The sequence below is a fragment of the Notamacropus eugenii genome, chromosome 3 (genome assembly GCF_028372415.1).
Source record: "Notamacropus eugenii isolate mMacEug1 chromosome 3, mMacEug1.pri_v2, whole genome shotgun sequence".
NCBI lineage: Eukaryota > Metazoa > Chordata > Mammalia > Diprotodontia > Macropodidae > Notamacropus > Notamacropus eugenii.
This window is the reverse complement of record NC_092874.1, coordinates 140,269,762-140,294,828: the sequence shown is the minus strand read 5'-3', so window position 1 is coordinate 140,294,828 and position 25,067 is coordinate 140,269,762. Positions and strand designations below refer to the sequence as shown.

The 25,067-nt window shown below is 37.3% G+C and overlaps 1 pseudogene; it reads left to right on the top strand.

The window, feature by feature from the left end:
- Positions 1-202: 202 nt before the first annotated feature.
- LOC140531271 (dnaJ homolog subfamily A member 2 pseudogene) lies at positions 203-1,423 on the top strand (annotated as a pseudogene).
- Positions 1,424-25,067: the final 23,644 nt, after the last annotated feature.

Sequence of the window (25,067 nt, the reverse complement as noted above, 5' to 3'; positions counted from 1 at the left end):
TTTCAATCCAATTTGATTCAGCTCAACAAATGTATATTGAAAACTTACTCTATGTAAAGTATCAAATGATTTAAAATTTAAAATAAGAGCTCTTCCCTCCTCCTCCTCCTCTCACTTCTCCTCCTCAGATGTCACTACTGTGGCCTCTCCAGGGCCTGGGTTCACCGCCACTTTCTGCTGTCTCCTGGCCCTCTGCCCCATGATGGCAAACATGGCCTATACGAAGCTCTATGACATCCTCGGGGTCCTTCCAGGAGCCAGCGAGAACGAGCTGAAGAAGGCTTATAGAAAGATGGCCAAGGAATATTATCCTGATAAGAATCCAAAAGCAGGAGACAAATTCAAAGAAATGTTTTGTGTATGAAATTTTATCAAACCCTGAGAAATGGGAGTGATATGATCGATATGGAGAGCAAGGCCTTCAAGAAGACAGTGGCGGAGGTAGTGGCATGGATGATATTTTTTCTCACATTTTTGGTGGAGGATTGTTCAGTTTTATGGGTAATCAAAATAAAAGTCAAAATGGTAGAAGAAGAGGCGAGGACATGATGTATCCACTCAAGGTGTCTTTAGAAGATCTTTATAATGGCAAGACCACCAAACTGCAACTTAGTAAAAATGTTCTTTGTAGTGCATGCAGTGGCCAAGGTGGCAAGACAGGAGCTGTTCAGAAATGTAGTGCATGTCAGGGTGGAGGTGTACGAATAATGGTAAGACAGCGGGCTCCTGGGATGGTACAGCAGATGCAGTCTGTGTGTTCTGATTGTAATGGAGAAGAAGCAATTATTGAGAAAGATTGTCGTAAAAAATGTGAAGGAAAGAAGGTGATAAAAGAAGTGAAGATTCTTGAAGTCCATGTAGATAAAGGCATGAAACATGGACAGAAAATTACATTTACTGGAGAAGCAGACCAGGCCCCAGGAGTAGAACCAGGAGACATTATTCTTTTACTGCAAGAGAAGGAGCATGAGGTGTTCTAGAGAGAGGGAAATGATTTACATATAGGACTTGTTGAAGCACTATGTGGATTTCAGTTCACATTTAAGCACCTAGATGCCCATCAAATTGTGGTGAAATATCCAACTGGCAAAGTAATTGAACCAGGCTGTGTCCGTGTAGTTCGAGGAGAAGGAATGCCACAGTATCGTAATCCCTTTGAAAAAAGGTGATCTTTACATAAAGTTTGATGTACAGTTTCCTGAAAGCAACTGGATTAGCCCAGAGAAACTTTCTGAACTTGAAGACCTTCTTCCAGCTAGACCTGAAGTTCCTAGTGTGATTGGTGATACAGAAGAGGTAGATCTTCAGGAGTTTGATAGCACTCAAGGCTCTGCAGGTGATCAGAGGAGCGAAGCTTAAAATGACAGCTCTGATGAGGAAAAGTAGCCATTGTGGACCTGGAATACAGTGTGCCCACCAGTAAACATTGCTTTCAAAAAGAAGAAAAATAAAAGTTGCACGAGAGGAAATACTTTCCAGTTTTGCCTGATTCGTTTTGTCTAAGCAATCCAGATGAACTGATGGACATCTACTGCCATATGTGTAACTTTTAAATTGATTATAGTATCTACAGAGAGTGTATAATTTAAACTAACCACAAAGCTTTACATCTTCATTTTGACTAGAATAAAGCACTTGAAAGGAAAAGAGTCCCTTTCACATGGGTTCTAAGTTTCAGTACTGGTATCCATGCTTGATTTTTACAGTTGTGTAGATTTTGTTTCCTATTTTAAATTCAACTCCTACATTGTAAAGTTTGTGTACAATTTGTCCTGAGGCTTTGTATTTGGCTGCACTTGCTTAAGCTGCTACAAATAGAATAAAGAATTTCATAGCCTGTAAAAAAAATTAAAAATAAGAATAATTGCCCTGATTTATCACCTAAAATGACTTCCTCATGTAATAAGCCAATTTATATATATATATAACATGTATCTATATATATACTACATTTTATATAACATAAATCTATAAGATAAATATGTAATAAATTTATATACATATATATATATGATACATAAAATTTCACATATTGAGTCATAGGTGAGCCTCAAATTTTGCATTTGGGGGATAGAGTTAGTAAGGACAGAAGAGGAATGGCAGTAGGGGATCTGACCATTGTCCTTTGACAGGTAATCTGAGGATTCTAGTCTATACATTTACTCTTCAGCAGATAGTAAGGCATACCAGACTAAGATATAGTTTTCAGGTTAAAACTAAGGCCTAGATCTAAGTAAATCGGAAATGTGGACATGAAAGAATCTATAAGTCCTCTTTCCTAGACTTCTCCAGGTTCTAAGTACTTCATTTTGTTTCCTGTAAAAAAAAAAAAAAAATTGCATGACTCTAACATTATAGAGATAATGCTTTAACTTCTAGAAGTGACTCTGCTATGAAGAATTTTCAGACCTATAAATTACCCATCAAAAAAAGTGAGGTGATTGGATTAGATGAATCCTAAGGTCCGTTTTGGATCTAAAATTCTGTAATCCTTAGTTGTGTATTTCCTCAACATTTTAATAATCTGTTTTTAAGGAGTTTAAAAAACAAACAAACAAAAAACTTGTGGTCACTATCAGAAACCCCTTCTGGCTAGTACTTCTTTTAATTCTTGGTTAACACTATGACATTAGGTTCATCTGTTGTGCAAATAAAACAGGGTTTCACATGCAATCCTTAGGGGTCACTAAAAGTAACAGAGTTCATTGACCAAACAGAGTATTTAGTAGTTTATCAAACCAGTGAAATGTTCCAAATAGGATGTCATTTTTATTTTTTTAAAGCAATGCTTTCAAATAAATGTATCCTGTATGTATCCTGCTTTGTAATTGCATTTTCGCTTCCTTGCAAATGGTGCATTAGTGCATGTATACAAAATAGTTCCACTCAGTAGAGCACATAGCTCAGAGAATTCTGTCTTGTTTTCAGTGACCTGGAAAGTACAAAGAGTTCCATATCACATAATGAGAGGGAGAGAGAGAGAGAGAGAGAGAGAGAGAGAGAGAGAGAGAGAGAGAGAGAGAGAGAGAGAGAGAGAGAGACAGAGAGAGAGAGAGAGAGACAGAGAGAGAGACAGAGAGAGAGACAGAGAGAGACAGAGAGACAGAGAGAGAGACAGAGACAGAGACAGAGACACAGAGACAGAGACAGAGAGAGAGAAAGGAGGGAGGGAGAGAAAGGGGGGGAAGAGAGAAAAGACAAAGAAAGAAAGAGAAAGAAAGAAAGAAAAAGAGAGAAAGAAAGAAAAAGAAAGAGAATGAGAGAAGGAAAGGAAGAAAAAAGAGAAAGGAAGAAAGAAAAAGAAAGAAAGAACTAAAGCCTTTATTGGAATATTTGTGTACCTTCATTATCAACATAAATTTAAGACCTATCCATTTCTTGAGAGAAAGCTATTACAAGGAAAATAGGAGTACTGAGTCCTATCACCCTGCTCTTTCATTTGGGAAATTGTAAAAAAGTAATGATGATAATGAAAAGAGAGTATCTCAATCCATGGAATGAATAATAATAAATTAAGTTTAAAATAAGGTTTGAAGAAATTGCTATCATGGTGGCTCACTAAAAGAAACTCTTATCAGTGCCACAGTGCCATATTACTTTTGTAAACAATATTTTACTTGCTTGACACACCTACAAATTGCTTTTCTGTTCTAAGACTATTTAATCACTGACACTGGTGTCATTAGTTATTCAGTATAAAAAAAGCTAATCTAGAACCAACAATTCACTTCCTAAACAGAAAATGGAGAAAATTACTTTTACTAAAAAGTGTTCATTTTTATGAGTTGTTTCATTTCAAGAGTTTGTGGGGAATTCACATTTTGTCTAAAACTATACCTAGACAAGAATTCCCTTTAAAACACCCCTGAAATGTCTCTAGGTAAGTGGTGCAGTGGACAGAGTGCTAGACCTAAAGACAGGAAGATTCATCTTCCTAAGTTCAAATCTGGCCTTCAGCACTTAGTAACAGTGTGACCCTGGACAACTTACTTAACCCTATTTGTCTCAGTTTCCTCATCTGCGAAAGTGAGCTGGAGAAGAAATGGCAAACCACTCCAGTGTTTTTGCCAAGAAAACCTCAAATGGGGTCATAAAGAGTTGGACCCAACTATGACCAAACAACAACAATGTTTTCATAATACATTTCTTTCAGATAGGCTGGAACTTCTGTGTTTTTATTTAAATAGTAGATGCATTTTTCCTCTGGAAATTTATCTTTGAACATGTTCATGACAAATAAAACATGGATTTCCACTTCAGTGTTAGGTGGCAGAGTATATAGAGTTCTGGACTTGGAGATGGAAAGGCCTGAGTTCAAATCCTGCCTGAGACATTTATTAGCTGTGTGACTAAGTCACTTAATCTCTCTCAGTCTCAGTTTCCTCATTTATAAAATGAGAGGAGCTTGTATTCCATGATCCCTAAGGTCCCTTTCAACTCTAAACCTATTATCATTTGATCTTTTCAATAATAAACTAGATTCCTTAACAAATGGCTGCAGAAAATCTCAGGTTGCAATGTACATCAGAATCACTTCCCTTATTTGCTTATTTAACACAAGAAAGCAACTGTCTTATGTAAGGTAGTAAAATAACCATTTGCCCCCAAAAGAGTCTTAGTCAGAAAGCTGACTAATTCTCTAACAGCCAAAATGTTGCTGTAGTGCTTCATTTTTCAAAAGTTCACCCCATTTACCTAATGCTGTAATTAAATCCTTACTCTTGAGGGTTATGGGAACATTTCATGCCTTTGGTGTAAATTTTCCATATTCTGCAAACATTAAAGATTGTACCATATGTTTTGAATTTATATATACAAGATAATGTCTGATTATTCCTAGGTAATAAAATAGACTCTATGTATCACATCATTTCAGGAATCATTATACCTAGCCTCTAGGTTACTCAAGAATTACTAATTATTTTACTTGCCACTTTCTTAAAATGATGAGTTTTCTTTATATTAAGAGATTTTTTTCGTTCCCTAGAATAATTACCCTTATGTATTTTTCATGTTTAAGACAGATACTAAAATCTGTGTTTACTTCAAATAATGCAAAGTAGTTCATTTCTCCATCAGGTTAGTAGTTCTTTTGGCCTTGTTCTTTCTCTTTTATTATATTTAATGTTAGCATCTTGTTCTTAAGTGAATCTAGTTGAGTTCTCAAGTGAAAGTCTCAGTATGGCCCAGAAATATATTTAAAGTACTCCTCCCTCCCACGTCTTATTCAGTCCATCCCACTGGATTCAGACTTCCCTCCCTTGCACTCCATCCGCCCCCTTTACCCTACCAAAAAATCTATAAATATTTATCTCTTCCCTTTAAATATATACTTGGGTATCATTATGGTTAGTCTATTTAGCAAGTCAATCAGTGCAGGCATAATGCTCATTTTAATTGTATTAATTCGCCTCCTCAGAGAAAGAAGGCGAAGCTTCCATCTGGCTCTGCCAGTTTTGTTCTTCCCAAGGAGAAGAAGACAATGACATTTATACCACATAGGTGTGAAATACACCATATTCTTCAATTTTGCTCCCACCCTCACGCCGATTCCATGAAATATTCCAGTCAAAAAGAATATAGCTTGGGGGAGAAAAGCAGCACAAGTAAGGTTGCAGTCACTAATTTTAGCAGCTGCTCCTTCTTCCTTTTTAATATAAACGCCAAGCTAGAAAAGCTCCACTAAGTCCTATTTCTTTCCCCATGGTTATAGACCTTTAAGTGATGACCTGGTCCATTGGGATATTGCATAGCCCTTTCATGCATGAAATTAATTCCATTCTATAGTCAAAATAATGTACAGTGAAACCCCTCTCTCAATGATTTTAAAAGGCTTAAAACAGGAAATATTTTAAGGGGGAAAATGTTTTATATGAGGTACATCTCATATGTATGCAGATTTGTCTGGTCATTAAAAAAAAGTTAAGGGAAACGTTTTATATAGGCTTCTAAATAGCATGTTTTATGAGTAACTCCAGGACGGTATGTTTTTCCCCTTTAGAAAAAGTAGAAACATTTAATGAGGGATTGTCCCTCTGTGGCTCAGCAGGGTATAATAACCCTTCCTGGTTGGGGTGTAACTGAAAAAAAATCTTTCTTTCCAGGATATCTAATTATAAAAGCATCAGAAGTAGTTACTCTATACCTAAAAGTATAAGTAGCCCAAGGGTGATGGCTGTTCCAGATCAGTTCTGCTGTCCTTAGATGCCCTGATGTGGTTACAATCCTGCTTATATCCAATTACTAGACTTTCCTCAAGGGGCCAAATGTGGGTCTCATTGTTCCCTACAAAAGTAATGTGTTGGTTATCATAACTCTGATACCAGCAACATGGCAGCCAAGTAAGGTTTCTAAGTGACCTTAAAATCTCTAAGTGGAAAAACTATCCCTAATGGAACATACCAAGGAGGCTTGTACTCAGCAAATATTTTGCTTACTGGCATGTAGCAACCCTAAAGGAAGGATTGTTCTCCACCCTCCCACAGCCACACAAACATAGCAGCCTGAGGAAATTTGTGTAACTCTCATCTTTGGGTTCTAGAGGAACCAGTGGATTGGCAGGATCGCTAAATAGGAGAGAGGAATTGTAGATTCTGCAAAACCTTTAGACCAAGCATTCTTTACCTTTCTAGTGTATGTGAAGGACCCTTTTGATGGTCTAGTGAAGCCTAAGAACCCCCTCTTAAAATAATGTATTTAAATGCATAAAATAAAATGTATAGGTGTATGAAGGAAATCAATTAGATTGAAATATTTCAAAAAACAGCGACAGCAGCAACAACAAATGAGTACATGGGAGCATTTTCCAGTTTATCAAAAATTGCTTCTAACTTGATACTTAGATAAGAGAGCACAGCAGGAAGAGATAAGGAGTATATGTTGGAGGGCATCAAATGAGCCATTTTTACAGACCCAAGTTAAGCTAAGTGATAAATTAATTGCTGATAGTGGAAAGATGGTCACAGTGATATAAAAAGTGGAGTAAATCTCTTTAAAAATATGATCTTGTGAATTAATTTTCCTTCTCTAAGGTCCTCCTTAGACACCTCCCCACAAAGGCCTTTCTTTGTAATCTCTTTACATTGATAAGTAATTCATCAAATTCATTGGTGACTCTCCTAATTCCCTTCTTAACACCCACAGTAAACTGTTTTTGAAGTGCAAAATATTGAACCCACATCCAAGATCTAACATTATAAATCTACTTTAATGTGTAAGTAGATCTGTAATCTCATTAAAGAATATTCCTCTTTCAGTAAAGATTATGACCCGGGCATGACTTCTGATTCTGCGAGATTTTTGTCTGTGGTTTTTGAGTAGATCTACAAATGATCCATTTTAGGTACTGAAGTACTTCTCCAGTTTATTTTACATTTTGTGAGTACTCCTCTATCCTTCATTCTGCTTCTCTCTTATCCCTCATTCTTGACTAGATGACAGACCCATCTCGTTTCTGATTGTGTATCTCCTCAACAGTATTCCTTGTGCTTCTTGTGTTTAGGCCATCATCGGGAATATGCTATAGGGTATATGAGGTCTTTATGTATCTCTCCATTATCTTTTGGGTCACCTGAAATTTTGTTTCTTTAGAAATTGGGGTATTCTTAAACTCAAAAATATAAAGTAATACTGAAAGAAAATTAAAGTTCATTAGTGTTGTGTCTATGTATGTATTACAGAGTGTTATGCAATTTCTGAAATGCAATCTAAACCATCCTCTCCTATTTTATTTTAGGTCCAACATATTGTCCCACCAACATTGCCTGCCCCACCTCTATTTAATGATATACTAAATGACTTGACCTTCCAGCTGCATGGCATCGGTCTGCACAATTAACATTTTTCTTCTACTTAGTTTTTTCCTGTAGATGTTGTTAAATTGGTCTCTTTTAGTAACCATAGGTGTCTTTGAGGAGACCTTCTAATGTTCAAGAACTTGATCTAACAAATGTCGTATCATTTACAGACAGGAGTATCTAGACGATCTTGTTATTTCTTGGGAATCCTTCACCCATATCATCCCAGTGAAGAACGTCTTCCTTTTCAGTGAAAAACTTCTCTGTGGGCATGCATCTCCCTGTTATACATCTCCAAGACTTATTGAATAGATATATTTCTATGGTTTCACTCTTCAGGAAATACTGTATGATTATTGTAAAAAAATATAACAGCCTTCAAACATGAAGAAATTGATTTCATTACTTGAGCTTTTCCTAATAATTGTAGTTATCTCTCTTTTTTCTCTCATCTGCTGTGGAAAAACTGTGAAAGGCTGCTTCTTCCATCCTCTTATTTTCATCAATATTGTTTAATATGTTGAAAAAATGCTTATGAAGATTTTACAGAGTCAAGAAAGTCAATATATGGGTCAATAGTTATTCAGAGCAATATCAAAATATAAATGTAGAAATAAAAATTACTATCAGCAAGCATTTATTGTGACTACTATGTGTACCAGTCTCTGTGCTGACTGCCTAAGTAATGATACTGAAATAAAGTCTTGCCTTCTATATGGAAGCCCTTATTTTCTTCCCTGCTCCTTTATCAATATTAAATTAGCACTGAATGAATTCTTTCCAAAGACCTCCTCTTCTACAACCTGTTCAAACCAACCTGTGTCTTAAAAAGGGCCAAGTTTCTTTTTTGTTGTTGTTTGTTTGTTTTAACATCTAAATATTCTCAACAGACCGGAACTGTTTTCAGACATGGACGTAGGGTGCTTTCCTCACAGGTACCTTCCTTTGCCAACTTCATTCTCTCAAATTATGTTCATATAAGAAACTCAATTCATCCCCAACCACCCAAGAAAATGCTCATGATCCTTCCTCTTTAGGGAAAGAATTTGTTCTTCTGTCAAGATACACTAGAGAAGATAGTGATTACTCCCTGTGACTTTGTTTTGGTTACACAGCAATAGGTGAAAGAAAAGTTTTGTCAGAGCATCCAATGGTTTCATAAATTGCTTTCTGGAAAACCAGTCTGAACTTCAAATTCAAGCTCAATAAGCATTCATCACGCACCTACTACGTCTAGGGAATGCATGGAAAAGATTGACCTTTGCCTAGGTCTCCGCTCTGCTTCTCTTATTTGCTTGACCTCACCCCAACTCCGACTTTAGCATCATCATGGAGTTTGATTCTATGGGAGTTATTCAACCAAGAAGATCTGCAGTGTGTGCGTTGGGGAGAGAGAGCTAATTTTCCAACTGAGTAAACAAACAGAATACCATACCGAGCATTGCTCGGCAGGTTGTGTGAATATACTCTCCAGTTTTTCACCTTCTCACTATGGGGCTCCAGGAGATATTTTCCAAAAGATTGGGCACCGTAGCCTGTAAACAAAATATGTATCATTTCAGAATTCACTAAAATAAGATAATAAATTCAACACAACCTCAATGAACAGGAACCTAATTCCATGAAAATATTAATCAACCACAGTTTTTTTTCTATATGCTATTAGGAGATTAGAGGCAAATGACAACCAAATAAAAATATCAGACATTTCTTTAAAAAAAATGACTCCCCTATACCAAGCTAATTTTCCATCCGTGTCTCCATCTACATTGATACATGATGATGCAATAGTTTTCTTCCCTTCCCTTAATTAACCAAAAAATGCAATTAACCAGAATAATCCTTTCCTCAAATATTCAGACTAATTGAGATTTACCGTATATTTATGGTAGAACTCATCTTAGTCCACAGCTTACACTAAGGTAGGTTAACATTATTCATCAAAAACATTCATTAAGTACTCGTCTGCACAAGGGTCCTCAATAGATTCTAAATAAAATGAATTAATGAAAAGTCCCTACCCTCATTGATCTTACCCTCTATGACAACCATTAATGCTAACTGCAAAGATAGTAAGAGCATCTATCAAGTCAAAACATCCCTGAATTTTAGACTTGAAAGGGATCTTAAAGGTGCCTTCATCCAAACCCTATATTTATATATGACAAAACTGAGGCCCAGTGCAATAAGGGATTTATCCAAATTTAAATAGAATTACAGATTCTCATAACTCGAAAAGATTTTAGGGATCACTTAGTTATGGAATCATAGATTTAGATTTAGCAAGGACCTTGGAAATTATCTAGTCCAAACTTTCAATTTTACAAATGAGGAATTGGAGATCCAGAGGATTAAAAACTTGTCCAAGGTCACACAGTTAATAAGCATCACAGCAGGATTTGAACTAAGGTCCTCTGACCCCAAATCTAGCCCTACTTCTACTGCATATCACCGTCTCTCTCATTTCCCAGTTACTATGCAAGCACTCAAGATAATAATGCCTATCAGACACAGGCCAATGTGTATATCACTTCACAGACAATGCAGAGTAAACAAAGGACTCACAGAAGCCTGTTATCGATCAATGTCTCTCTCTAGTCTTGATCTTTCCATTATTAGACTGGAAACTATTAGATCAAACCTGGAGGTTTTTTCTCTCTTTGCTTCTCCAATGTATAGGATAACATCTTAAGAGGCAGGTTGTAGTTGAAAGAAAGATGGACTTGGCATTGGGAAAGACTTCCATTGGAACTCTGATACCACCTGACCCACAGGACTGTGTGCCTGGAGAAGCCACTTAAACTATCAATTCCATAGACAATTTTCTAAAACTGAAAGGTACAGAATAGGTGCAAATATGCACTGGTAGAGAGAGTTTCCTCACTGGGAGTTCCTTATACAATTAAATTACAAGTCTAGTGTGGAAAGACCTATCTCACAGGGTTGTTGCTAGAATCTAATGAAGCTATCTATAAAGCAGTTTGCTAAGCATAAAGTGGTAGATGTATATCAGCTATAATTTTCATAGTAAATATTCAATAAATTCAATTAAGTGTACTTATTCAGCAGACATTTATAAAGTGCCTACATAGTGTTCAAGGCACTGTGCTGGCATCATATCAGATTTAGACATCGATTTCTATGTAGAGGCAATTAGGTGGCAAGGGGATAGAATGTTAGATTTGGCATCAGGCAAACCTCAGTTCAAGATCAGCCTCTTGACATTTACTAGATGTATGATCCTAGTCAAGTCACTGAAGCCCTGCCTGCCTCAGTTTCCTCTTCTGTAAAATAGGGGTAATAATATCACCTGCCTCCTAGGGTTGTTGTTAGGATCAAATGAGACAATACTTGTCAAGTGTTTTGAAAATCTTAAAACGCTATATAAATATTAGCAATTATTCTATTTAAAATTTCCAAATTCAAAGTGTTCCCTTGCCACAAGACAAAATATATGCCTGCAATGCACTTCTCTCATACTCATTTGCACCTGTTGAAATTTTTTTCCATTGTTCAAAAATCAACCAAGATGTCACTTCCCTTATACAGGATCATAATTAGCTTTTTTTTTTTTTTTTTGCATTTGGGATAAGTCAAGAACAATAGCCAACTTGAAAACCTGAAGCATCCCTTGGAAGAAGCTGCCACTACTCCCATGAAGGTAAGGCTGAGAAGAGAAGAGCCACTCCCATGACACTGGGAGGCGGTGTTGTCATTCTGAATGGAAGCTATGGAATGTTGCTGCTCTAAATGATCTGTTCTGGGGGAGAACCCCAACTATCCCCCTAGTTACAGCCTTATCCCCACAAAGCTTTCCTTAAGTTCACCAATGGAAAAATATCCTTTCCCACTTTAATCTTTTATAATTCTTTGCTCCCCTATTTATTTACTATATTCTAATTTATACCATAGTCATTTGCTTACATATCTTATTTGTTCATTCATTCACTCAACAAACATTTATTAAAGTCCTCCTAGAATAAAGGTAGTATGCTGGGTAGATAAAAGGTAAATAACAAACCTCTTCTTTACTCAAGCAGTTTATAATCTATCAAAATATGGACCCAGATAAATATAATGCAAAGTAGAATATGTTAAGTATGAAAGCAGAAGGTATACCATTTTGTCAGATCAGATGAGGAAAAAATGAATTCTTCCCGGGCTAATGAGGGAAGGCTTCGTGGAAAAGATAACATGTGATCTGGGCTGTTAAGACAACAATCCCTGTCTTCCATAGGGATTCTTAACCTTTATTTTTTTTGTCTTGGATCCTATTGGCACTTTAATGAAGCCTTTGGATCCCTTCTCAAAATAATATTTTTAAATGCATAAAAGAAAATGTTTTGAATTACAAAGGACACCAAATATAGTGAAATTCAGCTATTAAAATACTAAAAAGACAAGATCACAGACCTTGGGTTAAGAACTCTAAATCTTGGACATTATCGTCTCTGACAGAGTGAGGTAGCAGATGTATTAAGGAAATGCACTGAATACAAACAATTATATTTCATGTCAAATTTTAAGAACCCAAAGGATAGGAACTGTATCTTATTCATTGTTTCCTTTACAATAAAATGCAAACTCCTTTGCCTGAAATTTGAGGTGTCTCCAAAAATCTCATTTAAAATTCCCACTTTTCTTACCATACTTCATTCTTTATGCATCTCTCTCCTTTCTCTTTCTCTCTTTCTTCCCCCTTTTTTCCCCTTTCCGCTCTCTTTCCCTGTCTTGCCTTGTCTCTCTCTCTGTCTCTCTCTGCCCCCCACCTCTCTCTACCTTTGTCTCTCTCTCCCTCTCCCCCCATTCCCTCTCATATTGCTCCCATATCCAATGTATTACCAAGTCCTGTCAATTACATCTTTGTAACACCCCTCTATGTAACATCTTCTTTCTTCTGAGATTGCCTCTGCCTTCATGCAGGCCCACATGACCTCAGGTCTAGACTAAGTAATGGCCTGCTCGTTGGTTTCCCTTCCACACTCCATCCAGTTCATACTCCTATTTATCTATCAAAGTAAACTGCACAGATCTGACCATGTCACCCTCCTGGTCAATAAAATCAAAGGGTTTCCTGTTGCTTCTAGGATCAAATAAAAAAATCCTCTGTTTGACTTATAAAGCCCTTCATCATACCTTCAATCTTCTTAGATCCTACACCCTTCCATAGACTACACAATCTAGTGACTCTGGTGCGATATGTATACATTTTCCTTAGAGTTGTTCCTTTAACAGCACACCCCTAGGGTTTTTTTTTTCATCTTTTATCTCTTCCAACCCCTAGAATAGTGCCTGTCACATAGCAGGTGTTTAATGAATCATTTAATTGAATTCTTCATCTTTGTATCTGTCTCAGGAGCCAGAAGAGTGTCATATATATTATAGGTACTTAATAAATGTTCATTCATTCACTAAACAAACTTTCATTGAGCATCTGCTGTGTATGTGGAGAACTGTGCTAATCATTGTTTATTGAAATTCAATAAGAAATTAGTGTGGCAGAGAAGAGATGGTGCCTGGACTCAAAACACCAAAAATTAAGGGATCCCCAGTACCTAGAAATCCACTTAAGGCATTTTTTATTTGTTATAAAATTAAGAAGAATCATTTTTTCCTATCCATCTGACATTTGGTGTTTTCTGTTGTATGTATCCTAGCTTTTCTTACCATTTCCTTCATTTGGTACCCAAGTACCAGGGCTTAGTATTTATTATGTACATAGAGTAATAACAGCTGAAATTAAGGTAACCAGAATTCCACTCCCCAGAGGGAGAAGAGGGAGTGCCAACCCATGTAAGTTAAAATATTCATGCAGAGAGACATCAAAATTATGTTTGAATCCTGTGTAAGAAAAGAAAAGCTCTAGGATATTTTAAGAAGCTTATTAACATTTTACTCACAAGTAGAGGCAAATCAAAAAAGTCTTGAAATAAATTTCAAATATTTTGGAAAGTAAGAGTCATATAACATAGAAAAAGAGAGTAAGAAAGAGAAACAGCACTTATTATTTTAGGATGCTTATACCAGTTTAGTTTGCAAGCTCAGCGTTTGGTTTTGAATTTATTCACTCCAAGTGCAGCTGCACAGAAGTGTTGAAGAAACTAAATTAGATTTCATGGAGAAACCATTCAACAATATACCTTGGTGGAATTTCATTCATGATTTTGTCAAATTTTGTTCTGCTTACTAGGTTTTTTGTTGGTTTGTCTTTTTTTTGTTATTGTTGTTTAAACATTCCACATGCAGAGAGATTCCATGGTGTAGTTCATTGACCATTGGACTTGGAGACAGGAAGGACTAGATTTGAAACCCACTGCCAGCCCTTGCTGTATGACCATGGACAATTCATTTTGATTCTCTGAACCTCAGTTTCCTCATCTGTAATAGTAGATAATAACACCTGTAGTAGCACATTTAATAAGGTTATCCTGAAATTGACATGAGATTAATTCAGCAGACTCCTTTGCAAACCTTGAAGTATTATATCATTATCACCTAATGATATGAGGATAATGTCTTTAAAGTACTTTGTAACTACAGCTTAATCCAATTCAACAAATATTAAGCCCCTGCTGTAGGCAGAACACTATGCTAGGTGATGGGGTGAAATATAACAATTGACTATAACCTAATCTCAACCCTCTTAGAGCTAGAAGCCTAATAGGAGGATTTGGCAAATACACACATAAGTATGATGTAAAATAATACCTAGTAAATACTTAAGAGTGGTGCAAAATGCTGTATGAGTTCTGAAGAAAACTTACTCTTGGGGCATTTAAAGCCCTTCAATCTGACATCATCTCTTTCCAGACTTGTTACACATTACTTGCCTTCATGTACTCTCTGGTCCAAAGAAATTGTCTTTCTTGCTCTTCATTACAAATGACACTCCATCTCCACATCTAAGCTTTTGCCTATACCGGGATTCCATGTCTAAAATTCCTCCCCTTTCACCTCTGCTTCTTAGAAGCCCTGGTTTTCTTTAAAGCTCAGTACAAGTGTAACATTTTACATGAAATTTTTCCTGATTTCCTCCTCCCCAGCTACTATGGGATACTTCTCCCATCAATTACCTTGTATTTAGGTATATTTTATGTAGGTTTACATGTATGTGTAAATGTTGTCTCCCCAATAAACTGTAAGTTCCTAGAGGAGAAGTGCTTTTTATTTATGTCTTCATAGCCCAGGGCCTAGAATAATGCCTGGTATATAGTAGATGCTTAATAAGTATTTTTGACGGAGGGAGCTCATAGGGAAGGGTGATGAGAAAAGTCATGTAAAACTAGGTAAATCATTATATACATGTAAACTCTTTATTATCATTACCATTCAGGATGATCAGAATTTTCTGTTTCACCAAACAGTTATCAGCTGAGAAAGGTTGACTAATTTTAGCTGATTTAGTTTCCTCATACAAAAAGAAAAAAATGTGTAGCAAGTTTTAATGTAAACGTACAGGTAGCTGAAATTTCTCCAATTTATCAATCAATTGATTCATCAAGAATCATTTATTAAATAATTATTATGTGCCAGGCTAGACTATAGTTAGGATTAGGGATACAAAGACAAAAGTAAAACAGGGAACCTGCCTTCAAGGGGCTCCCACTCTAATTGGGGAGGGAAACGTGCACAGATGAATATATAGGCAATGAATACATCGTCCTTCTGGAAAGGAGAACAGGAGTATTTGGGGGTGGGAGGTGGAATGGGGAGAGAGGTCATGAAATAGTTCATGTATGAGGTAGAGGTTCAGTTGAGTTTTGAAGGAAAAAGGGAATTCCAAGAAACGGAGATTAGGAGGAAGAACATTCCTGTCACAGTGGGAAAGCCATTACATATGTATGGAAATTGGAGATGGACTGGCACATATGAAAAAAGCAACAAGTAGACCAGACTAATGGTATCACAGAGCCTGCAAGCATATAAGGTGGAGGATAGGGAAGTAATATGTAAGAATACCAGAAAAATAGAAAGGGGTCAGGTAATGGAAGCTTTAAAGGTCAGACAGATTTTATAATTTGATTCTAGAGGTAATAGGGAACCACTGGAGTTTAATGAGTAGATGATGTGGTCAGACCTGAGCTGTAGAAAAATTATTTTAACGACTATGGGGTGGACAGATTGGTGTATGGAGATACTTAAGGCAGGAAGGCGAATAAGACATTGCAAGGTGATAAGGGTGATGGTTATGTGTGTGGAAAGAATCTAACATAAAAGAGATATATTATAGAGATAATTTGACTCCAACCCCATCACCCATCCCACCATCTATGAAATGGTAATTTTTTTTATTAGGATTTTGTATCATTTCCATTTCATCTAACTTTGAAGGTTTAGGCTTTAAAATAATAAGGTTTTTTATAGTAAATGTTTTGAACAGACACAAGATCATTGAACTCTTTCTTCCTGCTTCAAAAACTTGGAGTCTCACAACCTTTTTTCCTAAGAATAATTCTAAAAATGTGCTGCCTACTTTCCAAGCACCTCAAGCCAAGTCTCAAAAAAGATAACAAGCAATATATTCAGATGGAATGTTCACCTTCCCTTTGTCTGACTTGTTCCCTTCTACTGTATCAGCTTGCAATTAAGCGCCACTGCTTCCCATTGCCATCAAGGGCTATGCAAATGATTCCTGGCAGGTCTCTACAGCACATATGCTTCTTCTAAGAATAACCAAGAAGCAAGCTGCTTATGAACAAACTTATATTCCTTCCTTAAAGTCCTCCAGGAACGCTTCATCTCCACACTGCCTAAACAGAACAATGATGCTGGCTTCAAGGTAGTCATTCTCATTACTTCTGAAGCAGTCGTTCAGAGATACAAGAGAGAAGGCAAATTCAAAAACAAAATGAAGAAACCATTCCAGTTGGAGACATTATTATTATTATTATTATTAAAAAGACAAACAAAAAGCATGAGTGGTTTCTAAACACATGCAAATAGATACATACAATAGCAATGCTAACAAAAAAAAATGTGCTATTCACCTAGATTAACTTCCCCCCCAAGGTAAAAAAAGATTCACTTAGCAAAATAGAAAGAAAATCTGCTGCCGTAATCTTCATACACGTTATCTTAATTTATGCTCATCATAATAACAGAGATCATAAAAATACAGCCAAAATGTTTTATGTGCCTCTTAAAACCATTGCGAAGAACCATTGTCCACATTAGTTCTGGTGCATGAAGGCTATTTTACTGAATGTGCTTAACCATATGCCACCAAAGGCCATTTTATAAATCACAAGTGAGGTGGTATCACCTTATTTCTCTTCCTCTCATTCTGTATTCCTAGGATAAAAATAAAAATGCATTTAAAAGTTTGCTTACTCCATAGTGGTAGATCTGTCACACAAATTCTATCTTTGTAGCTTAGAAATCTCCATCAATCTAGAACCTCGGATGACAGAAAACCTGTCTCGCTAGACCACCAAGTTTCTCCATTTGTGAAGTATTGTGCTTTTTAAGCAGAGAATTACTCAGTGACAGCCAGTATCACTGAGGGAGATGCTTTTTCATCAATAAAATAATTGAAACTTAATGATTACTTCCTTTGTGTTTTAACATCGTGGTGGGCAATATGGGGTTACCAAAAAAATAATAACACAGAGGCCTCCACCCTCATAAGTTTGAAATCTAGTTGGAAAAAAATTTGAGTGTGAAAATTAAAGAACACAGGAAGTGTTGAAAGAATTTAGAGAGGGAGTTGGGTTTTTTTGTTTGTTTTCCAGCTCTGTAAGGTCCATTAATCAGATGGGATCTGAACTGGTCCTCAAGGTTCTGGGACTTTTGAAATACATGGAGGTGAAGGGAATAATGCCTGCCAAAGGCATTGAGGCAAGAATGTGTGAGTGTTTGGGAGATAACAAATCGAATGTGACTAGGGTTCATGGTGAAAAATAGTGAGAGGCCACCCTCATCTCAGGTCCCATTATATTTGCCCCCATTACATTGTAAGCTCCATGAGCACAGGTGCTTGGGACATAATTGTCTGTACATTCCCAACATCTTTGATTATGCTCTGCACTTAGAAGGTTTTTAATATACATTGTCAAGCTTGAACTAAGGAAACTATTGATGGGCAGGATGAGGAGTTTGGATTTGAGTCTGTAAAGTCATGGAGAACAATTAGAAATTTTACCACAGAGCAATGATGTTCATTTGTTTGTTCACTCAATGTTTTTGAAATGCCTACTATGTACAATACCATTTTCCAGGTATTTAGGAAAAATAAGAACATGATACAACATGAAAATGGTATTTCAGAAAAGTTAATCTGTGCCAGAAATATAAAGGATGGATATGGAAGAGGTTGTTTACAGGGAGATTGGTTCAGAAGCTATAGCCATGGTATAAATGTCCAATAATCAAGACACTGGTGGCAACAGAAATGGAAACTGATTAAAGGATGTAGAACTTAATATGGTAGAAGTCCTAATACATGAATTCTAACCTTTATTCTATGAATCAGTAAGTATTTATTAAACACACACTGTGCCAGACACTGTGTTCTGTGCAGAGGATACAGCCATATCACTGATTGGCCAAGTCATTTAAACTTTCTAGATTTTAGTTTCTTCAAACACAAAAATAAATAATTAGACTAGATGATCTTTATGGCCCCCTTAAGTGTCAAGATTCCGTTATTCTATGATTTTGTGAAGAATCAACATGAATTAATGACTAAGTGTATATGGGGGAAGCATTAATTAATGTTTTGACTTAACGCATGTCTTTGAAACTGACTCAGAGGTTTTGAGCCTGGATGACTGTGGAAGAATGATGATCCCATTGACAGAAATAGGAAAGCTAGGAGGAGGAATTGGATTTCAAAAACTCAATTAATTTTTTTAAAAATAGTTCCAGCTAAATGCAAATTAGAGTTCTAGGCACTGGTGATACAGAAGTGAGAGCTGACACATAGTGCTTTAATGCCTGTAAAATACTATCATGATATCCCCTGATCCTCATAACAATCAGAAACATTTAGTGATTAGTCTATGATCACTCAACTAGTAGATGTGGATGGCAGAATTTGAACCAAGGCCTTTTTTTTTTTTTTTTTTACTCCAAATCAAATGCTCTTTCCGCTATACCTAGCCACTGCTCTGGGGCAAAAAAATATGATACAGTTCCTGGCTTCAAGAAGTCATCATCTCATAGAAGGAAACAACAGATATTCAAAGAAAGCCAATCTTCACCTTTCTAGAGCCTTTCTAGATGTATTTGACACTTTGAATCCCCTCTTCTCCTGGTTACTTTCTCCTCTCTGGGTTTTTGTGACATGCCTCTCTCCTGGTTCCCCTCCAACCTATCTGACCAGTCCTTTGGAATCTCTTTTGCTGAGGTCATCAGCCATTATCATATCCCTTAAATGTGGGTGTTCATCGCGGTTCTGGGCTTTCCTTCTCCCAGAGTCACTCAGTAACCATATCGGCTCCTCAGGTTTAACTATTATTTATATACAGATGGTTGCCAGATCTATTCATTTAGCCTCAATCTCTCCAATCACCTTCTATCAATTACCTATTTTACTTCTTAAACTACATGCTCTAGAGACATCTTAAATTTAACATGTGTAAGAGTGAGTTCACTCTCTTTCCTGCCCTACCCCAAGCCCTCTCCTTTTCCTAACTTTCCTATTTCTGTTGAAGACACCATCATTTTTCCAGTGTCTGAGGTCCACAATCTTCACATTATTCTGGACTCCTCCGTGTCTGTCACGCTACATGTCTAATCAATTGCCAAATATTACAATTTCTATCTTCACAACATCTCTTGCATTCTACCCTTCCTCTATATTCAAATAGATGCCACCTGCTTTAAGACCCTTTTGCCTAGATTATTTTGAAAGCCTCTTAATGGATCTCCTTGCTTCAAGTCTTTCACCAATCCAATCCATTTTAGGCAATGTTGCTTAAGTAATTTTCCTTAAGCATATTGTAACCATATTACTCTCTACCAACCTTAAGGAAAAAAATATTACCCCATCTGTTTAGCTCTTAAAGCCATTCACAACCCGGCACCAAATTATTTTTCCATCCCCACTGGATGTTCTTCCCTCTCACACACTCTATTACCCAGCCAAACTGCTTCTCTCTCTTCCTTATACCCAACACTTCATCCCCATCTCACTTTAGATTTATACTATATATGTATTATATCCTTGTTGTCTCCCTCATTAGAATGTAAGCTCTTGATGCTGTTTTATTCTTTAGATTTGAATTCCCAGTGCCTAGTACAGGGCCTGGTACAGAATAGGCACTTAATAAATAAATACTTGTTGATTAAAGGAAATAAAATGATAAAATTTGATACATGCAAAGGATAAATTCAGATGAAATAGTTAAAGAAATTTGATAAGGGCAAAGGAAAGATACAAATGAAGTAATAAAAGAAATCTGAAGAGGGAGAGACCACTTGTGACTGGGGAGGATCAAGAAAGATTTTTGTTTGATTTTAGATTTGCTGAATTTTAGTTGAATGCTGTAGTATTCTGGTGGAGGTACTTAGTAAGCAGTTCACAAGACAACAGAAGATTCAAAACTTAAATTCAGGAGACAGGAGTCAGAGATGGCAATAGTGATAAACAATAACCATGAAAGCTACACAGGTTTTTGTTGGATTTTTTTTGAGAGGAAGGTGCTTATTTCGGTTTCAGGGATGTTGATTTTGAGGTGCTGAGGGAATGTCCAAGGGAAGATGCTCATAAAGCCTTGAAAATACAGAAAACTGGAACTTGAGGAAAAGGATAGAAATGGATATAGCTTCCCCTGCAGAGATATGATAGCTGAAGACAGGGGCTTGGGGATGGGGAACCAAGACTTTTGGATACCCTTTATATCTGTTAAATAAGGGTCTACTGAGTTAAGTTCCCAGAGGTCCATTGTCAAAGGGTTGGTCACCAGGTAATAATTGGGGTGGGAAAGAGACAAAATTAATGTGCTTTCTTCATAACTTGGAAGCATTGTGATTTATGCTAGTGGAGAGAGTTACCTAAATACTCACTTCTATACACAACAGCTCAAATTATTTCAGGGCTCATTTGAGCTTCCTAGGTAGTAAAAATTTTCATTTGAGGGTTTTTAGGCAAATTTCTAACATGTTCATTTTAGAATGTAGCTGCTGAGCTACTAAGAAACATTTTTTCCCAGCATTATTTTTCATTTTTGTTATTTACCAATCTCATCATACAACTAGAACAGAGACATTAAAACAAAATGACAAATGCAAGAGAATGAAAAAAAATTGACATTTCAGAATTCACAGAAAACCTCCACCTGACATAAGTCTTATAAACACATGTCAACTCAAGGATAAGATGATTTACCTTTCATCAGCTCTAAAGGACTAAGGACCGGGGGAGTAGGAGGGAAAAGAGAGGGAGGTCCTATTAATAGTAGACCTTGCTCTATTTCTGGCATCTTTTTTGTGGTGGTGGTTGTTAAATACAAACAAATCCTAAAAGCAGCCTTAACAGTCCCCTTTTCTGGAGAAAATATCCATACAGTATTATCTTCTAGATTTAAATTTAAACTCATAAAAATATTTTAGATTCACAGAAAATAAGCATTAAATGTATGTGTATACTTGAGGAAAAGCATATGGTGGCTGTGAGTAGGCTGCAACATATGATAAGCAGGGAATTAGAGAAGTAGGGAAAAGTATGTTATCAAAAAATGGATAAAAAAGAGATGGTGAGAGCAAAGGATAGCAGATGGAAAGTCTATATGCTCCACTGACATCCTTATGATATTGGGGGAAAGTGAGGAATGAGCTCAGTGCATTGGGTGGACCACTTGTGATGGACTATGTGTACACATGGGAGAGTCACACAGGATAACCAAGCTTAGATGAATTGTTATCTGTATTGTTGGACGGGATATCTTCTGTTTCCTCCTGTGCCATCATCCTTATTTTTGGTGGTTCAGCCAGAAAGTATGATGGCATAAAATGGCAGACCAAGTAAAACGAGAAGCAGTTTCTGGTTAGTAGGTCTCTTGACAATTTTGGAGAAGATGAGATTTGATTTCAGGGGGAGAAATGGAGAAGTAAGGGCCCTTCTCTGCCCACCCATAGCAAGGGTAGGGGTGAAGAACTAATGAACATCATGCCCTGGATGAGAAAAACAATACCTGTGATTTAGGATTCAGACAAATCCTTCAGGACAAGAACTAATTTTCTTGGTCCCCGGAGGTGTTTATGTTGACAGTCTTGGGTGTGACTCCCTTAAAATAGGTGAGCCTAGGGATCTTGAAGTGGCAGGACTTGGGAACCCTGGTATCACTGGGCTTGGTGACCTTATAGTCAGATTTGGTAGCCTTGGCTTCAGACTTAGCATCAGATGTAGTGACCTTGGTGCCAGACTTCAGATTTCAGACCTTGGTCAGATCTAGTGGCCTTGGCAAGTGTGGGGTCAGTGGTTTTGGAAACATTAGAATCAGGTTCAGTATCTTGGGGCCCAGAAATTTGGTGCCAACTTCTAAAGTTTTAGCAGCAATGTTTAGGCATGTGTGTCTGGAGACTGCAGTAGAGGTCTTTGGAGTTGGTGTGCTTGGGCCTAGGGAACTTGGACTTGAGGACTTTTGCTCTCCAAGCCTTGATAGCCTTGGCTTGAGCACCAGTGACTTGGGCATTGTGGTCCTGCACCTTCATCAGTTACTCTTTACTTTTTTTCGTAGCAATTTAAATGTTTTTAGAAATTTGACATGAGCTACTAGCCATTTGAAAGATTGTTTGTGGCATGAGGTTAAATTTGACCATCTTCATACTACTGTTTGCTGTCAGACACATTGACTGTTAAATGGATTTGGAAAAATAAGATGATGAGTTCTTGTTTTAGTTCAAATATTTTACAATTAATGTATACTTACCATCAATATTTAAAACATAAGATAAACTACTTAATTACTTGATTATTTTCCCAATGTCTTCTTCACAATTTAAAAATTATCAACATCTTCTATACCACAATAAAAAGTCTTTTTTTAAAAAAAATGATCTTTGAAATTCTTGCAGAGACAGTGTGGTTTAGTGATTAGGGTACTGAATTTAAAGTATATTGGGTTTGAATTCTACCTCATATACTTATTAACTGTGTAACTAGAGAAAAGTCACTTAACCTTTCTAAGCCTCATAGTTAATGTAAAATGAAGATAATTATCAGACCAATCTCTCAAGGTTTTATAGATGTTAAAATAATGAAAGCAAAGCATCATGTCCAAATCAGCTATTATTACCCAAACTTCAGGTAAAACAATCAATCATTCAACAAGTATTAATTAAAGCACCTACTATGTGCCAACAACTCCTGCTTGCAAGGGGTTAATATTCTGAATTCTGTATTCTCAAATAAATATATGGATTTACTGCCCATGAATCAACCAGTCAAAAAGCATTTGCTGCATATCAGGTACTGTGCTAAGCCTTACAGATACAGAGAAAGTCAAATCTCTGCCCTCAATTGGCTCCCATCTTAATGGAGAAGAAAACATTCAAATGACTATGTACATACAGGCTATATAGATATTTCTATACAACCCTGGTCTGGGGTAAGATGGGGGGGGTGGGGGATAGAGTCTTTAAATACTCGTTCCTAAATATACATCTGTTACACACACACACACACACACACACACACACACACACACACACACACACACAGATTGTACGTGGAAGATCATCTCAGAAGGAATAAGGAAGAAAACAGGGCTCCAGGAAGGACTTTTTGCAGAAGATGGGATTTGAACTGAATCCTGAAGAAAGTCAAGGAATCCAAGAGGCGGAAGAGAACAAGGAAGGGTGTTCAAGGCTTGGGGAACAGCCAGAGAAAAGGCTGAGAATTAGGAGGTAGTGTCCTGTGCATTGAACGATGAGTAGTCTAATGCCACTGAATTGTAAAGTATGTGTAGGGGGAGGTAAGATGTTAGAATACCAGAAAGGTAGGAGGAGTTCAGGTTATGAAGGGCTTTAAGTAACAAACAAGCGTAATAGGGAGTCATTAGTGTTTATTGAGTAGTGGAGTTATGTAAACAGTCCTTTAATAAAATCACTGAATGTAATTTTTCATATTTGTGTTCAGACTAGAGGGTGTGTGAGAAACTGGAATCTTAGCATTATGTAACCTGAATATGAAGATGATTTTATTGAAGATACTCAGTATTAACTATGATTATTCAATTCATATTTAAAACATTAATTTCTTTTTTTATTAATACTTTCTCCTTTACTATGTTACTCCAGTACCTTTTCTTAGGATTGAGGTGACCCTGGATTCTAGAGGGCATGTTAAGTGAGTGCTATTCAAAGCTGAAAAGATTTCAAGTGTAGTTTATTAATATAATGTATATGACTTTCTTAAGATTAGCCTAGCTAGGGGGACAGAGCCAAGTTGGCGGAGTAGAAAGACACACATATGATAGCTCCAAACCCACAGCCCATAAAATAACTGTAAATAAGAACTCCCAACAAATTCTGGAGCAGCAGAAGCTACAGAACAATGGAGCAGAGGAGATTTCTGTTCCAGAGAGCCCTGAAAACCTCTCACAAAAGGTCCATCATGCCCCAGAACCGGAGCCAAGTCCAGCCCTGCCTTGGGGGTGCAGCACCAAGAGGAGCGGATCCAAACTGGCTTCAGGGATGGAATCTCCAGGGGCTGCACGGGTCTCTCCACCCACAGGCCCCAAAGGTTGGTGAGAGGGTCTTTTTGGCTTGCCAAGAGAGGAGTGGGGTCCCCCCATAACTCAGGCCCCCTTGGGAGGCAGAAGCGGAGGTGGCAGCAGACAGGGGCTCCCCAAGCAGGCAGGATGTTGGATCCATTGTTGAAAGTCTCCACATAAACCCCCTGAGGGAACTGAGCCCCTGAGGTGGCCCTGCCCCCACACGAGCAGCTGAACTTAATCTCACACTGAATAGCAGCCCTGCCCCCACCAAAAGCCCTGAGGCTGGGAAGCAGCATTTGAATCTCAGACCCAAAGTGCTGGCTGGGCAGATCTGGAGGCAAAGTGGGTGTGAAGAGAATACTCAGAAGTCAAATCACTGGCTGGGAAAATGCCCAGAAAAGGGAAAAAAAAATAGGACTATAGAAGGTTACTTTCTTGGTGAACAGGTATTTCCTCCCTTCCTTTCTGATGAGGAAGAACAATGCTTACCATCAGGGAAAGACACAGCAGTCAAGGCTTCTGTATCCCAGCCCACCCAATGGACTCAGGCCATGGAAGAGCTCAAAAAGGATTTTGAAAATCAAGTTAGAGGGGTGGAGGAAAAACTGGG